The following is a 12,881-nucleotide window of genomic DNA, read 5'->3' as shown; positions in this document are numbered from 1 at the left end:
AAAACTGGTTACGTTTGCAATTGAAAGAAAAATGACTATAGTTGAAGAGGTAATGGCCCCTAAACTATGTTCTGGGATGCAATTTACAGCTTCAGTGAAATCCGTTTGCAAATCGGAGTGATAGATTAGAATCTAGAGCCAACAGTATGTTTTCTATGTTAAACCGGTTTCAATAATTTTTATTGAGAAAAACATTTTAAACATTTTTTAACAGTCAAAGTTTTAAATTTGACATAAGCAGTGACAGTGTATCAATTTACATTGTATAACATATATCATAAAGTTGGATGTTTCACACAGTATGTGTTCAAGTATAACAAACAGTCATTTATATATGCAGACGGTCGATCAATGGTGGCAAACAATCAATAACAGAATAGAAGAATATTGTGGATAATAATTTGGAGACGTAGAGAACTTTATTAATTATTCTTGATTCTGATGGAACGTTGAGTGGGCACAATTCAGCCAGTATGATATGGTAGTAGGTGTGTTATTCATTGAGTTTTGAAGGAAAGAATAGTATTGATGATTTCTATTGTTATAATGAGTGAGTCTGGGTTAATTTCCTTAGTTTGCTCTATCATATTGTGGTTATATTTACATAGTAAATTTTGTAGTAGATTTTATATATTGTTGGCCTTGAAGAAGCAGCTGGTATTGTAATTTCTTAATATAAGTGGTATAGGTGGTATCACTCAACCCAGGAAATGGAAGGTTAAGACCTTCCCACAGAGATCCTGGGGAGCAATTCCAATAAGATGGAATTATATTACAATACATGTTGTGATTTCTTTAGGCCTAGACATGTGTTTATTTGATAATTTGGGTGTTGGTATAGCTTTTATTGTTGACCTTGTGTTATTTTGATACTGTAATATCTAAATATGTGTGTTGTTTTGGTACCACTCAACCCAGGAAATGGGAGGCTAATACCTACCCGCAGGTATCTTGGGGAGTAGTTCCAAAATGGTGGAATTATATTACAGCAGAGTTGCAGTGTGTCTAATTTGGTCTGGGTTTGTTGTATTGAAGAGTGTTTGGTGAAGAATTCAAAGGGACTCTCATTATTTACTGTTATAGGCTCAGTGAATTCTTTCTATAGTATTCTTTCTTCTGTGTGTCGAGAACATGGGGTGAGCTTTTCCATAGATTGGGGGATTCTAGTCTCTCTGTTGAGATTTCTAAAGGGCAGTTATCTAAGAAGATATGAAGCTTGACTGCTAAATTTCAGTTAGAAATGTATATGTGGTAGTTATCTTGACTTATATTTCTAGTGTAGTATCTATTAGATCTTAAACCTTAAACCTTAAACCTTAAAACTGTACAATGATATAGTAGTGTATGTTTCTCTCTTAAGAAAAAGATAATCAGTCTTTTGGATAGCAAATATGCCGCTATTTCCTAAAACTATATACAAGTTAGCCACAATCAATGTTGTGGCTATAGTCCAAAATAGCTCCAAAGTGAAATGAGGTATGAGAGAAGGAGGGTGTACAAGGTGTACACCTCATGATATTAACCTTTTCATAATCATATTACTAGGCACTAACTGTACATACTGGGTATGTTAGAGTAGATATGTGTGTGTGAGGGTGGAGGGGGTGGTGAAGAGTGTATATATGTGTTCAGATAGATTCAGAAATTCATTAGTTTAGAGGATTTATAAACTGTGGGCCATATATGGGCTTTTTTCATGAAGGCGTTCAGGCTACCATTTCCTATTGCCCAGGACTTTTCAGCTAAAAGATTTGATTCCACTGTTCTCAATATTTCGTTCATATTGGGAACATTGTGGGATTTCCAGTTGAGGACTATGAAGTATCTTATAGCTATAAGTATATGGTTCAATATTAATCTTTCTTGTGGAGGTATTAATATAGTACCAATGTGGAACATGACCATTTCGGGGGGTAGGTGTTCTAGAGACATAGGGAGTTGTTTTAGGAATTGTTCTACTTCATTCCAGAGATTTTGTAGTTTAGGACAACTGTAGAAGATATGATGCTGTGAACCAGTCTGATTACATCCTCTCCAACACAAGGGGGAAGAGGAACTATCAAATTTCGAAATTTTCTCTGGTGTCATATACCAGTTCCAAAGGTTTTTAATCAGACCTTCGTGGTGAGCAACACAATGGGATGATTTTTTCATAGATCTTAATGCAATTTCCCAATCTTCCTGAGAAATTTCCGTTTGTAAGATGTCCTGCCACTTTTCCAGCTGCCATTTGGGGGTTTCTTCTTTTAGTTCTAGTTGTGTTAGGTAGAAGATTGAGGTTCCTTTTAGTTTAGTTCCATCAGGATTAAGGAGTCTTTTGATTTTGGGTGTATATGTTATGGGGGTATAAGGATGTCTGAGTATGAAAGTATGGATTTTATCATATATTGCTTTGTCCGAAGCGGGAATATTATATTTAGAGTTTAGTTCTTCAAAGGGTCTAGGTTTTGAGTCTGTTATTAAGTCTTCATAATATTTAAGTCCTAGAGATATCCAATGGGACAGGTCTATGTTTCTAATTACTGCATGCAGTGTTTCTATGGGTGTTGGGATATTAATTGCTAAATTATCTTTCCTGCATTGGGTAATTATTTCTCTCCAAATTTTTAAAGTGTTGGCTGTGATCGGATTTTTAATATTACTTTCCAAACGAGTCGTGAGTATATGACAGATTTGAGATTTGGAAAATGTAGCTGTTCTTCTTCAATCTCGATCCATTGTTTGGTGGGGGAGTTATCCCAGAGAGATCTTGATTGCTCTAGTATTGTAGCTTTATAATATTTCTCTATGTCAGGGACCCCGAGGCCAAGATTAGAAGTATGGTTAGTCAATATTTTATTAGAGAAGCGGGAGTGTCTGTTCATTAGGATGAATTTATTTAGTAGTCTTTGGAGTGTGTTAAAAAAATTTTGGGGGACTCTAATGGGTACGTTTCTAAACAAGTATAGCAATTGGGGTAATAACATCATTTTGAAAGCTGAAGATCGGCCTAGCCATGAAAATTCAAGCTTAGATAGATTATCTAGGGATTGTTTTAATTTAGAGAGCCATGGATCATAATTTTCTTTATATAGTTGGGCTGTTGTTGTAGTAAGCTGAATACCCAGGTACTTAATGGATTTAGTGGACCATGTATAGTGGCAGGACTGCTTAAGGATTTCTATAGTAGATTTGGGAACATTGCAGGGTAAGATCATTGTTTTGGTTTGGTTTATTTTGTAGTATGAGACCATAGAAAACTGTTCTAATTCTTTCTCTAAGTTTGGTAGGGATATTAGAGGTTTCTGTAAGTACAGGATGACGTCATCAGCATATAGTCCCATTTTGGTACTGAACTTGTCTTTTTTGATTCCATGTATCATATTGTTTTGTCTGATCTTTTGGGCTAACGGTTCAATAGCTAAAATGAAAATGAGTGGGGAGAGGGGGCAGCCTTGACGTGTTCCGTTTCTTATATTAAATGTAGAGGAGACTGAGCCGGAAGACGAGACCTTTGCAGAAGGGCAAGAGTATAGAGCCATTGTTGCTTGAATTAAGAAACCTGGTAGGCCGAATTTTTCCAGAACCTTAGACATATATAGCCAGTTAACTCTGTCGAACGCCTTCTCCGCGTCTAAGGAGACGAGGAGTGTAGGCGTTCGACAGAGTTTCATCCCATGTATCAGTGCCATGGCTTTCCTGGTACTGTCGCTGGTGGATCTGCCTTTGATAAAGCCTACCTGGTCCGGATGGATCAATTGTGTTAGGAGTGGTGATAGTCGGTTGGCAATTATTTTTGCATATATTTTGATGTCTGTGTTAAGAAGGGATATTGGGCGGTAATTCGTAGGGTCTGATTGATCTTTCCCTTCTTTTGGTATCGTGGTGATGGTAGCAGATAGGAATTCTTTGGGGAAAGAGCCTATTTTGGCGGCTTCGTTGAACGTATCTAGTAGTGGTTTAGAAATGATATGAATAAATTTTTTAAAGTAGTCGTTTACAAAACCATCCGGACCAGGTGACTTATCTTTTTTAAGAGACATGATGGCAGATTCAACCTCTTGTATTCTAAATGGTACATTCAAATAATGGCTTTCGAACTCAGAGATGGTGGGTAAGTTCACAGATTTCAAATATTTTTCTATTTCAGTTTCTGATGGTACATGAGAATTTGGATTTTTTTCTATATTATATAAATCTTCATAGTATGAAGCTAATCCTTCTACAATGTCATTTGGATGGTATACATCGGTCTTAGATTTAGGGTGCTTGAGCTTAACAATTCTTTGATAAATTCTCTTACCCTTTATTTTCTGAGCCATTGCCTTACCCGCCTTATTTCTGTCATGATACCAGTGCTCTCTGAGGATCGTTTGCCATTTATCATATTTCTGGTAGTAGATGTCAGCCAGGTCTTGTCTAATACTTTCTAACTTAGGTATCAGCTCTGTTTTTTTATTATTGAAGATGTCATGTTCAAGAGACTTGATATCCTTTAATAATGTGTCAGTCTTTTCATTTATTTTCTTTTTGTGTATTGCAGAATATTTAATAAAGGCTCCCCTCATAAAAGCCTTATGGGCTGACCAGATTGTTGTTTTGGAGACTTCCTCTGTATTGTTAAAGTAGAAAAATTCTTCTAAATCTTTTTTGAGTTTGGGAAAGGTGTGTTCGGAATGTAATATATATTTGTTCATCTTCCAATCTGGACGGGTAAGATGGGGTGTTTCTAGGTGGAATTTTATTATCAAAGGGGAATGGTCTGACCATATTCTTGGGCCTATGTCTATTTTGGATATAAGTGGAAGGGAAAATATATTGGTTAAACAATGGTCTATCCTGGTGTAAGATTTATGTATAGGTGAGTAAAATGTATAATCTTTTTCTCCAGGGTGGTAGCATCTCCAGGAGTCAAATAATTCTGATTTAAGCAGTGAGTTTTGGATCAAGGATGGCAGTCTTCTACGATTTGATGTACAATCCATATCGGGATCTGTTATAGCGTTTAGGTCTCCTAATATAAAGAGATTGCCTTTTGTTATGTTGAAGATTTTTTTTAGTTTTTTGTTTAAAAAGTTGACCTGGTGGGTGTTTGGGGCATAGAGGCTTACAAAGGTGTATGTTTGTGAGTTTATTAGGCCTGAGAGAATTACCATCCTGCCATCCTTGCTACAAAACTGATCTTTTACTACAAAGCCTAAAGAATCCTTGATGGCAATAAACGTCCCTCTTTTTTTCTTGTTTGGTAGATTTGAGTGGAAGATCTTTGTGAATTGATGTAGTTTAAGTTTTTTAGCTGCTTGGTTGTCTAAATGGGATTCCTGGACACATATAATATCGGCTGATTCATCTTTTATTAATTTTTGTAGAAGGTATCGTTTCCTAAACGAATTTAATCCCCTCACGTTGATGGATAGGATTTTAACATTTTGTGTCATTTTTAGTATTTAGGGTGCTTGTATAAAACTCTAATAATTGTTGTAAAGATGTCCAGAATGTATCAGTGTACCTAGTATGTTTGTAGATTATTACTTTATCACAGATAGGTAATATAGTTAATGGTGTATATTGTGGAGCCAGTTGGGACAAAAGGGTGTAGCACCAGTGTGTTAAAGAACAATAACAGTAACAAAAACTATAATAAGAGTATAAACATAAAATTAGGTCTATATATGCTAATTCGTCTAAGGTTAGACAAACTTTTAAACTATCAGAATAAGCAGAACAAAGAGTATACCTACATAAGAAGAATAGGGTTGTTGTGGTATCAACCATAATGTCAGTCCAGTTCATCTTCTGCTTGGTGTAGGAAATAGTAGGGTTAACAAAGGTAGTAATATGTATTAACCATTGGACCTTAAAAGGAAAGGGAAATACAGGAAGCAGGTAGAGAAGTAGAAGTAAAGGGTTCCAACTTCCAAGGCCTAGTAGGCCAAGCTCCCTCATCATGGGAGAAAGGATGACGGTTCTCCTAGGTAGACTGTAGGCTCCTAAGGAATCGTCTATTGTGGGGATTCAAAGTTTGTGGTAAGCACATAGTTCTTATTTTTCAGTTGCCGAAGCTTGTCCTGTAGTTGTTTCATCTTCCGGAGGGGCAGTTAAGTCCATTGACTCATGTGAGGCTTTGGTGGAGGTTTTGAAGGGTTTGTCCTTTCTAGGATCTCTAGGGACGAACATTGGGATATTCCATTTTTTCAGTAGCTCCTTCCCTTCATCAAGAGATTTGATGACATGTGAGACTCCTTGATCATTAATTACTAGTTTTGTAGGAAAGCCCCATGAGTAGGGGATGCTCTTGTGTCTCAGAGTAGTTGTGATAGGCGAGAGAATCTTCCTAGCCTGAAGAGTCATCTGTGAGAGGTCTTGAAACAGGGATATATCTTTGTGTGGGCCTGGTAACTTCTTCCCACCTCTAGTAAATGACAAGAGTTTCTCCTTTACATGATAGAAGTGGATACGAGTAATTACGTCTCTTGGTAGGTGTTGTGGTATAAATCCAGGCTTTGGTAGGCGGTGTACTCTGTCTATGACTAGTTCACTTTCTTTGATGTTAGGGATAGTAGCTTTGAGGACATCTTGAACGTAGCCCTTGAGATCATCATTGGATACTGTTTCTGGTACCCCTCTGAGTTTGACGTTATTGCGTCTATTACGATCCTCACTATCAGTGATTTTCCCCTTCATCCACTGTACTTCTGCAGTTAATGCTTTATGTGAATCAAGCAGTTCATGGTGAGCCTCCGTCATTTGTACGATCCTATTCTCCAGTCTAGTGATTCTGGTGTTTGTTTCGTGGGCAAAATGGGCCATGTTGTTTGCTAGCGACTTCATATCAGCTCTCATTTCATCTGAGTTATTTTGTATAAAGTTCTTAAAGGAGTACATGAATTGTTTAAAAAAACCTTGAGTGACTGGTTGGTCTGATTCTGGAACAGAGAGTAGTGGATCTGAAGGGTCCTCTTCTGTGGATGGATGTTGGGGATGGTGTATGGGTTGTTCCTGCTGTGAATGCGTACTTTTGGCCGCATTTACGCGTGCATTGCCTTCTTCATGCGTATTTTCGGATGCGTTCATGCGTATTTTTTTGGACGCATGCTGGCTTGGAGAAGGGGCGCTATGCGTATTTTCGGACGCGTACAGCCGCGACGGCTTCAGGGGACTACGTTTTCGGTACTCCTCGTCGTCACTACCCTCAGACCAGTCCGCTTTCTCCCTTCTGTGGTAGGGGGTAGCTAGTGGGTCATAGCGGTTCCTCTGGGAAAGTGGAGGAGGTGTTCTGGAGTTACTGACCTCTGTGTCTCCCTGCCAGGACCTGCGGCGGCCATCTTGGGCCTCTGTGTCATGGAAGTCAGGCAGTCTTCTAGGCATGGGAGAAGCTTGCTTTTTGTGATAAGTGGGTCTTCTCCACTCCATCGCGTTCTGTGACTGTTCCCCTCCTATTTCGCCGAAAAAACGGGCTTCCAGGCTGCTTTGGATGCTTATATCAGTGCTTGTTAGGCAGGAGCTGCAGGCTCACACAACCATTCAGCTCTGCCTCCAGGCCACGCCCCCTTCTATGTTAAACCAATACACCATTGAAAAACTGGTTATGTTTCCAATTGAAAGAAAAATGACTATAGTTGCTGAGGTAATGGCCCCTAAACTATGTTCTGGGATGCAATTTACAGCTTCAGTGAAATCCGGTTGCAAATCGGAGTGATAGATTAGAATCTAGAGCCAACAGTAAGTTTTGATGTTTTGATGTTAAACCAATACACCATTGAAAAACTGGTTACGTTTGCAATTGAAAGAAAAATGACTATAGTTGAAGAGGTAATGGCCCCTTAACTATGTTCTGGGATGCAATTTACAGCTTCATTGAAATCCGTTTGCAAATCAGAGTGATAGATTAGAATCTAGAGCCAACAGTAAGTTTTCTATGTTAAACCAATGCACCATTGAAAAACTGGTTACGTTTGCAATTGAAAGAAAAATGACTATAGTTGAAGAGGTAATGGCCCCTAAACTATGTTCTTGGATGCAATTTACAGCTTCAGTGAAATCCGTTTGCAAATCGGAGTGATAGATTAGAATCTAGAGCCAACAGTAAGTTTTTGATGTTAAACCAATACACCATTGAAAAACTGGTTACGTTTGCAATTGAAAGAAAAATGACTATAGTTGAAGAGGTAATGGCCCCTAAACTTTGTTCTGGGATGCAATTTACAGCTTCAGTGAAATCCGATTGCAAATCGGAGTGATAGATTAGAATCTAGAGCCAACAGTAAGTTTTCTATGTTAAACCAATTCACCATTGAAAAACTGGTTACGATTGCAATTGAAAGAAAAATGACTATAGTTGAAGAGGTAATGGCCCCTAAACTATGTTCTGGGAGGCATTTTACAGCTTCAGTGTAATCCGTTTGCAAATCAGAGTGATAGATTAGAATCAAGAGCCAACAGTAGGGGCTCTATTCACAAAGCGGTGCTCACCTAGTTAGCACGCCTAAAGGCTTTGGGCATGCTAACTAGGGTGCTAAGTAGTTAGCACGCACCAAGCTTTAAGAAATCGTGCGCAAAGTTAAGCGCGCAAAACTTTACGCGCGTAAACCTTTATGCGCGCCTAAAGGTTTAACGTGCACATAAAGGTTTACGCGCGTAATGTTTCGCGCGCATAACTTTGCGAGCGATGCAGTACATGTGCAGAGTCAGTGCACAAAAAGCTCTTTTGGGAGTGCTAAGTGCCTTTTCACAGGCGTGCTACCAATTAGCACCGCTTTGTGAATCAAGCCCAAGGTTTTGCTATGTTAAACCAATACACCATTGAAAAACTGGTTACGTTTGCAATTGAAAGAAAAATGACTATAGTTGAAGAGGTAATGGCCCCTAAACTATGTTCTGGGATGCAATTTACAGCTTCAGTGAAATCCGTTTGCAAACCGGAGTAATAGATTAGAATCTAGAGCCAACAGTATGTTTTCTATGTTAAACCAATACACCATTGAAAAACTGGTAACGTTTGCAAATGAAAGAAAATGACTATATTTGAAGAGGTAATGGCCCCTAAACTATGTTCTGGGATGCAATTTACAGCTTCAGTGAAATCCGTTTGCAAATCGGAGTGATAGGATAGAATCTAGAGCCAACAGTAAGTTTTCTTTGATAAACCAATACACCATTGAAAAATTAGTTACGTTTGCAATTGAAAGAAAAATGACTATAGTTAAAGAGGTAATAGCCCCTAAACTATGTTCTGGGATGCAATTTACACCTTCAGTGAAATCCGTTTGCAAATCAGAGTGATAGATTAGAATCTAGAGCCAACAGTAAGTTTTCTATGTTAAACCAATACACCATTGAAAAACTGGTTACGTTTGCAATTGAAAGAAAAATGACTATAGTTGAAGAGGTAATGGCCCCTAAACTATGTTCTGGGATGCAATTTACAGCTTCAGTGAAATCCGTTTGCAAATCAGAGTGATAGATTAGAATCTAGAGCCAACAGTAAGTTTTCTATGTTAAACCAATACACCATTGAAAAACTGGTTACGTTTGCAATTGAAAGAAAAATGACTATAGTTGAAGAGGTAATGGCCCCTAAACTATGTTCTGGGATGCAATTTACAGCTTCAGTGAAATCCGTTTGCAAATCGGAGTGCTAGGATAGAATCTAGAGCCAACAGTAAGTTTTCTTTGATAAACCAATACACCATTGAAAAACTGGTTACGTTGGCAATTGAAAGAAAAATGACTATAGTTAAAGAGGTAATAGCCTCTAAACTATGTTCTGGGATGCAATTTACACCTTCAGTGAAATCCGTTTGCAAATCAGAGTGATATATTAGAATCTAGAGCCAACAGTAAGTTTTCTATGTTAAACCAATACACCATTGAAAAACTGGTTACGTTTGCAATTGAAAGAAAAATGACTATAGTTGAAGAGGTAATGGCCCCTAAACTATGTTCTGGGATGCAATTTACAGCTTCAGTGAAATCCGTTTGCAAATCAGAGTGATAGATTAGAATCTAGAGCCAACAGTAAGTTTTCTATGTTAAACCAATACACCATTGAAAAACTGGTTACGTTTGCAATTGAAAGAAAAATGACTATAGTTGAAGAGGTAATGGCCCCTAAACTATGTTCTGGGATGCAATTTACAGCTTCAGTGAAATCCGTTTGCAAATCGGAGTGATAGATTAGAATCTAGAGCCAACAGTAAGTTTTGATGTTAAACCAATACACCATTGAAAAACTGGTTACGTTTGCAATTGAAAGAAAAATGACTATAGTTGAAGAGGTAATGGCCCCTTAACTATGTTCTGGGATGCAATTTACAGCTTCAGTGAAATCCGTTTGCAAATCAGAGTGATAGATTAGAATCTAGAGCCAACAGTAAGTTTTCTATGTTAAACCAATACACCATTGAAAAACTGGTTACGTTTGCAATTGAAAGAAAAATGACTATAGTTGAAGAGGTAATGGCCCCTAAACTATGTTCTGGGATGCAATTTACAGCTTCAGTGAAATCCGTTTGCAAATCGGAGTGATAGATTAGAATCTAGAGCCAACAGTAAGTTTTCTATGTTAAACCAATTCACCATTGAAAAACTGGTTACGATTGCAATTGAAAGAAAAATGACTATAGTTGAAGAGGTAATGGCCCCTAAACTATGTTCTGGGAGGCAATTTACAGCTTCAGTGTAATCCGTTTGCAAATCAGAGTGATAGATTAGAATCTAGAGCCAACAGTAGGGGCTCTATTCACAAAGCGGTGCTCACCTAGTTAGCACGCCTAAAGGCTTTGGGCATGCTAACTAGGGTGCTAAGTAGTTAGCACGCACCAAGCTTTAAGAAATCGTGTGCAAAGTTATGCGCGCAAAACTTTACGCGCGTAAACCTTTATGCGCGCCTAAAGGTTTAACGTGCACATAAAGGTTTACGCGCATAATGTTTCGCGCGCATAAGTTTGCGATCGATGCAGTACATGTGCAGAATCAGTGCACAAAAAACTCTTTTGGGAGTGCTAAGTGCCTTTTCACAGGCGTGCTACCAATTAGCACCGCTTTGTGAATCAAGCCCAAGGTTTTGCTATGTTAAACCAATACACCATTGAAAAACTGGTTACGTTTGCAAATGAAAGAAAAATGACTATAGTTCAACAGGTAATAGCCCCTAAACTATGTTCTGGGATGCAATTTACAGCTTCAGTGAAATCCGTTTGCAAATCGGAGTGATAGATTAGAATCTAGAGCCAACAGTAAGTTTTCTATGTTAAACCAATTCACCATTGAAAAACTGGTTACGATTGCAATTGAAAGAAAAATGACTATAGTTGAAGAGGTAATGGCCCCTAAACTATGTTCTGGGAGGCAATTTACAGCTTCAGTGTAATCCGTTTGCAAATCAGAGTGATAGATTAGAATCTAGAGCCAACAGTAGGGGCTCTATTCACAAAGCGGTGCTCACCTAGTTAGCACGCCTAAAGGCTTTGGGCATGCTAACTAGGGTGCTAAGTAGTTAGCACGCACCAAGCTTTAAGAAATCGTGCGCAAAGTTATGCGCGCAAAACTTTACGCGCGTAAACCTTTATGCGCGCCTAAAGGTTTAACGTGCACATAAAGGTTTACGCGCATAATGTTTCGCGCGCATAAGTTTGCGATCGATGCAGTACATGTGCAGAATCAGTGCACAAAAAACTCTTTTGGGAGTGCTAAGTGCCTTTTCACAGGCGTGCTACCAATTAGCACCGCTTTGTGAATCAAGCCCAAGGTTTTGCTATGTTAAACCAATACACCATTGAAAAACTGGTTACGTTTGCAATTGAAAGAAAAATGACTATAGTTGAAGAGGTAATGGCCCCTAAACTATGTTCTGGGAGGCAATTTACAGCTTCAGTGAAATCCGTTTGCAAACCGGAGTAATAGATTAGAATCTAGAGCCACCAGTATGTTTTCTATGTTAAACCAATACACCATTGAAAAACTGGTTACGTTTGCAAATGAAAGAAAAATGACTATAGTTCAACAGGTAATAGCCCCTAAACTATGTTCTGGGATGCAATTTACAGCTTCAGTGAAATCCGTTTGCAATTCGGAGTGCTAGGATAGAATCTAGAGCCAACAGTAAGTTTTCTTTGATAAACCAATACACCATTGAAAAACTGGTTACGTTTGCAATTGAAAGAAAAATGACTATAGTTCAACAGGTAATAGCCCCTAAACTATGTTCTGGGATGCAATTTACAGCTTCAGTGAAATCCGTTTGCAAATCAGAGTGATAAATTAGAATCTAGAGCCAACAGTAAGTTTTCTATGTTAAACCAATACACCTTTGAAAAACTGGTTACGTTTGCAATTGAAAGAAAAATGACTATAGTTGAAGAGGTAATGGCCCCTAAACTATGTTCTGGGATGCAATTTACAGCTTCAGTGAAATCCGTTTGCAAATCAGAGTGATAGATTAGAATCTAGAGCCAACAGTAAGTTTTCTATGTTAAACCAATACACCATTGAAAAACTGGTTACGTTTGCAATTGAAAGAAAAATGACTATAGTTGAAGAGGTAATGGCCCCTAAACTATGTTCTGGGATGCAATTTACAGCTTCAGTGAAATCCGTTTGCAAATCGGAGTGCTAAGATAGAATCTAGAGCCAACAGTAAGTTTTCTTTGATAAACCAATACACCATTGAAAAAATGGTTACGTTTGCAATTGAAAGAAAAATGACTATAGTTGAAGAGGTAATGGCCCTTAAACTATGTTCTGGGATGCAATTTACAGCTTCAGTGAAATTCGTTTGCAAATCGGAGTGATAGATTAGAATCTAGAGCCAACAGTATGTTTTCTATGTTAAACCAATACACCATTGAAAAACTGGTTACGTTTGCAATTGAAAGAAAAATGACGGGGGCGCTGTTGCAGTG

The sequence above is a fragment of the Hyperolius riggenbachi genome, chromosome 5 (assembly GCF_040937935.1).
Source record: "Hyperolius riggenbachi isolate aHypRig1 chromosome 5, aHypRig1.pri, whole genome shotgun sequence".
Lineage (NCBI taxonomy): Eukaryota > Metazoa > Chordata > Amphibia > Anura > Hyperoliidae > Hyperolius > Hyperolius riggenbachi.
The sequence above is the reverse complement of the archived record's forward strand: the minus strand, read 5'-3'. Positions refer to the sequence as shown.